Here is a 5,960-nt window from a genome sequence, read left to right on the forward strand (position 1 = left end):
ACTTCCAGTAAGCAATTGACTGTCCAACAGTCCTTTGCGAGGAAGATGAAATATCACAGCAGTCATCCTGCTGCAAAGCGGATAACTGAGGCCTTGGCAGCCTGGGCGGTGAGAAACGTGGTTCCGGTATCCATCGTTACTTCAGAGCCAACTATAGACTTGATTGAGGTACTGTGTCCCCGGTACCAAATACCATCTAGGTTCCATTTCTCTAGGCAGGCGATACCGAGAATGTACACAGACCTCAGAAAAAGAGTCACCAGTGTCCTAAAAAATGCAGTTGTACCCATTGTCCACTTAACCACGGACATGTGGACAAGTGGAGCAGGGCAGACTCAGGACTACATGACTGTGACAGCCCACTGGGTAGATGTATTGCCTCCCGCTGCAAGAACAGCAGCGGCGGCACCAGTAGCAGCATCTCGCAAACGCCAACTCGTTCCTAGGCAGGCTACGCTTTGTATCACCGCTTTCCAGAATACGCACACAGCTGAAAACCTCTTACAGCAACTGAGGAAGATCATCGCAGAATGGCTTACCCCCAATTGGACTCTCCTGGGGATTTGTGGCATCGGACAATGCCAGCAATATTGTGCGTGCATTACATCTGGGCAAATTCCAGCACGTCCCATGTTTTGCACATACCTTGAATTTGGTGGAGCAGAATTATTTAAAAAACGACAGGGGCGTGCAAGAGATGCTGTCGGTGGCCAGAAGAATTGCGGGCCACTTTCGGCGTACAGGCACCGCGTACAGAAGACTGGAGCACCACCAAAACCGCCTGAACCTGCCCTGCCATCATCTGAAGCAAGAGGTGGTAACGAGGTGGAATTCAACCCTCTATATGCTTCAGAGGATGGAGGATCAGCAAAAGGCCATTCAAGCCTATACATCTGCCCACGATATAGGCAAAGGAGGTGGAATGCACCTGTCTCAAGCGCAGTGGAGAATGATTTCAACGTTGTGCAAGGTTCTGCAACCTTTTGAACTTGCCACACGTGAAGTCAGTTCAGACACTGCCAGCCAGAGTCAGGTCATTCCCCTCATCAGGCTTTTGCAGAAGAAGCAGGAGGCATTGAAGGAGGAGCTAAAACAGAGCGATTCCACTAGGCATGTGGGACTTGTGGATGGAGCCCTTCATTCGCTTAACCAGGATTCACGGGTGGTCAATCTGTTGAAATCAGAGCACTACATTTTGGCCACCGTGCTCGATCCTAGATTTAAAACCTACGTTGTATCTCTCTTTCCGGCAGACACAAGTCTGCAGAGGTTCAAAGACCTGCTGGTGAGAAAATTGTCAAGTCAAGCGGAACGTGACCCGTCAACATCTCCTCCTTCACATTCTCCCGCAACTGGGGGTGCGAGGATGAGGCTACGAATTCCGAGCCCACCCGCTGGCGGTGATGCAGGGCAGTCTGGAGCGAGTGCTGACATCTGGTCCGGACTGAAGGACCTGCCAACGATTACTGACATGTCGTCTACTGTCACTGCATATGATTCTCTCACCATTGAAAGAATGGTGGAGGATTATATGAGTGACCGCATCCAAGTAGGCACGTCAGACAGTCCGTACGTATACTGGCAGGAAAAAGAGGCAATTTGGAGGCCCTTGCAGAAACTGGCTTTATTCTACCTAAGTTGCCCTCCCTCCAGTGTGTACTCCGAAAGATTGTTTAGTGCCGCCGCTCACCTTGTCAGCAATCGGTGTACGAGGTTACTTCCAGAAAATGTGGAGAAGATGATGTTCATTAAAATGAATTATAATCAATTCCTCCGTGGAGACATTCACCAGCAGCAATTGCCTCCAGAAAGTACACGGGGACCTGAGATGGTGGATTCCAGTGGGGACGAATTAATAATCTGTGAGGAGGGGGATGTACACAGTGAAAGGGGTGATGAATCGGACGATGATGATGAGGTGGACATCTTGCCTCCGTAGAGCCAGTTTGTGCAAGGAGAGATTGATTGCTTCTTTTTTGGTGGGGGCCCAAACCAACCAGTCATTTCAGTCACAGTCGTGTGGCAGACCCTGTCGCTGAAATGATGGGTTCGTTAAAGTGTGCATGTCCTGTTTATACAACATAAGGGTGGGTGGGAGGGCCCAAGGACAATTCCATCTTGCACCTCTTTTTTCTTTCATTTTTCTTTGCGTCATGTGCTGTTTGGGGAGTATTTTTTTGAAGGGCCATCCTGCGTGACACTGCAGTGCCACTCCTAGATGGGCCAGGTGTTTGTGTCGGCCACTTGGGTCGCTTATCTTAGTCACACAGCTACCTCATTGCGCCTCTTTTTTTCTTTGCGTCATGTGCTGTTTGGGGAGTATTTTTTTGAAGGGCCATCCTGCGTGACACTGCAGTGCCACTCCTAGATGGGCCAGGTGTTTGTGTCGGCCACTTGGGTCGCTTATCTTAGTCACACAGCTACCTCATTGCGCCTCTTTTTTTCTTTGCGTCATGTGCTGTTTGGGGAGTATTTTTTTGAAGGGCCATCCTGCGTGACACTGCAGTGCCACTCCTAGATGGGCCAGGTGTTTGTGTCGGCCACTAGGGTTGCTTAGCTTAGTTACACAGCGACCTCATTGCGCCTCTTTTTTCTTTGCGTCATGTGCTGTTTGGGGAGTATTTTTTTGAAGGGACATCCTGCGTGACATTGCAGTGCCACTCTTAGATGGGCCAGGTGTTTGTGTCGGCCACTTGGGTCGCTTATCTTAGTCACACAGCTACCTCATTGCGCCTCTTTTTTTCTTTGCGTCATGTGCTGTTTGGGGAGTATTTTTTTGAAGGGCCATCCTGCGTGACACTGCAGTGCCACTCCTAGATGGGCCAGGTGTTTGTGTCGGCCACTTGGGTCGCTTATCTTAGTCACACAGCTACCTCATTGCGCCTCTTTTTTTCTTTGCGTCATGTGCTGTTTGGGGAGTATTTTTTTGAAGGGCCATCCTGCGTGACACTGCAGTGCCACTCCTAGATGGGCCAGGTGTTTGTGTCGGCCACTAGGGTCGCTTAGCTTAGTCACACAGCTACCTCATTGCGCCTCTTTTTTTCTTTGCGTCATGTGCTGTTTGGGGAGTATTTTTTTGAAGGGCCATCCTGCGTGACACGGCAGTGCCACTCCTAGATGGGCCAGGTGTTTGTGTCGACCACTTGGGTCGCTTATCTTAGTCACACAGCTACCTCATTGCGCCTCTTTTTTTCTTTGCGTCATGTGCTGTTTGGGGAGTATTTTTTTGAAGGGACATCCTGCGTGACACTGCAGTGCCACTCCTAGATGGGCCAGGTGTTTGTGTCGGCCACTTGGGTCGCTTATCTTAGTCACACAGCTACCTCATTGCGCCTCTTTTTTTCTTTGCGTCATGTGCTGTTTGGGGAGTATTTTTTTGAAGGGCCATCCTGCGTGACACGGCACTGCCACTCCTAGATGGGCCAGGTGTTTGTGTCAGCCACTTGGGTCGCTTATCTTAGTCACATAGCTACCTCATTGCGCCTCTTTTTTTCTTTGCGTCATGTGCTGTTTGGGGAGTATTTTTTTGAAGGGCCATCCTGCGTGACACTGCAGTGCCACTCCTAGATGGGCCAGGTGTTTGTGTCGGCCACTTGGGTCGCTTAGCTTAGCCATCCAGCGACCTCGGTGCAAATTTTAGGACTAAAAATAATATTGTGAGGTGTGAGGTGTTCAGAATAGACTGAAAATGAGTGGAAATTATGGTTATTGAGGTTAATAATACTATGGGATCAAAATGACCCCCAAATTCTATGATTTAAGCTGTTTTTTAGGGTTTTTTGAAAAAAACACCCGAATCCAAAACACACCCGAATCCGACAAAAAAATTTCGGTGAGGTTTTGCCAAAACGCGTTCGAACCCAAAACACAGCCGCGGAACCGAACCCAAAACCAAAACACAAAACCCGAAAAATTTCCGGTGCACATCACTAAAATGGCGTTCCTTTTCTCTCCAATCTATTTCATTGAGAAATTGATGTACACTCGTCCACATATAAAAGAACAAAAAGGACATATATAGTGTGATACAGTTTCTAAACACTATTTATTTCTTCCGTAATAAGGTTGTATAAAATCCACCAATGAATTGTCAATGTGCATACCGGATTGTGTGGGGTGTTCAAAATGCCCAACCAAAATCGCGATGATAAACAAACAGATCCTCCCCGGGTTCAGGATACTGCAGCAATTTTGGAATGAGGTGTTTCAATCCTTCACACTGGTAAGTCACAACAGGTAAGTCAATCTGGCCACCAACGCGTTTCGGCTCACTCAGGAGCCTTTATCAAGGTATTCTGAGTGAGCCGACACGCGTTGGTGGCCAGATTGACTTACTTGTTTTGCAGTGTGAAGGATTGAAACGCCTCATTCCAGAATAGCCGCGGTATCCTGAACCCGGGGAGGATCTGTTTGTTTATCATCCCGATTTTGGGTGGGCATTTTGACTCATTACAAGCCACCTGTGCTGTGTGCGCCGGAGGAGGAGAGGAGAGGAGCAGCTCCAGGGCAGGGAAGGAGGAGGAGTGAGGGGGACTCCGGAGCTGCAGCAGCACTATGTAATTGGTAGCGGCACTGCTGCAGCTGTCCCTCTCCTTCTGCATTGGCTGGCCGACGCTGCTGTGAATGCTGGGATGCACTTCCTTCATCCCAGCATTCACAGCAGCAGCGGCCAGCCAATGCGGAAGGAGAGAGACAGCTGCATGCAGCGCCGCCAGAAATTACACTGCGATGCTGCGGCTCCCGAGTCCCTCTCCCTCTTCCTCCTTCTCTCCTGCCTCTGGAGCTGCCAGCACCGAGGAGCCTGACTGCCTGAGCCAGCGGAGAGAAGGTAAGTATCAACTATTCTGTCTGTCTGTCTATCTATCCTGCCGTAATGTGTAAAAAGGTGGACGCTGTCTGCCGTAATGTGTAAAAAGGGGACACTGTCTATCGTAAAGTGTAAAAAGGGGGACGCTGTCTGCCGTAATGTGTTAAAAGGGGACGCTGTCTGCCGTAATGTGTTAAAAGGGGACGCTGTCTGCCGTAATGTGTTAAAAGGGGATGCTGTCTGCCGTAATGTGGAAAAAGGGGATGCTGTCTGCCGTAATGTGTAAAAAGGGGGACTGGCTGCTGTAATTTGTAAAAAGGGGACGCTGTCTGCTGTAATGTGTAAAAAGGGGAATCTATCCACCGTAATGTGTAAAAGGGGCTCTACCTGGTGTAGTGGCGCTACTGTGCGGCGTAATTTGAATAATGGAGACTACTGTGCACCGTAATATGAATTGGTATTATTTTGTGGCCATACCCCTTCCCCATGAAGCCAAAACCCTAAATTTTTTGTGTGCGCCTGTCTATAAAATCTCCCCCCAGAAAAACAAATTATAAATGCAGATAATAATTGTACAAGGCTGACCCATCTACCTAAAGTGCGAGCCCCAATGACCAGTCTCCAGGGTAACGTATCAGAGCGCTGGGGGGAGGGATTGTTGAGATGGAACTGCAGTGGCTGGAGGGGTGTTGGGATGGAGCCACGATGTCTGCAGACAGTTGTGTATTGCCACATGCATGTATCACCATTTGAGGAGAGGCACTGGGGCAAGTTGTTATTGGGTACATGTGCGTGCCGGTCACAAGAGAGCACAGATAGATAAATAGATACACATACATGCATACACATATGTACATATATATTTACACACATACTTAGTCAACACGACCATATTATAAAGAACAACACCCCCCACACAAACCTTGCAACGTGTATCTGCTTCATAGTACAAACTACCTCAGGTACTACTTACCTGATTTATGAAAGAGTGGAGCAGATAAGAAGCAGGATGAACACTGTCACTGAGCTAGCCGGCAGGAGAGTGGAGACCAGTGCTATAGGAGGGAGGAGGTCGGGAGACAGGAGATAGGGATGACCATCGACCATCTATGTTTAGAAATCATCGATGGTCTATGACCGATGGTAATGGCTT

The sequence above is a fragment of the Pseudophryne corroboree genome, chromosome 9, assembly GCF_028390025.1.
Source record: "Pseudophryne corroboree isolate aPseCor3 chromosome 9, aPseCor3.hap2, whole genome shotgun sequence".
Classification (NCBI taxonomy): Eukaryota; Metazoa; Chordata; class Amphibia; order Anura; family Myobatrachidae; genus Pseudophryne; species Pseudophryne corroboree.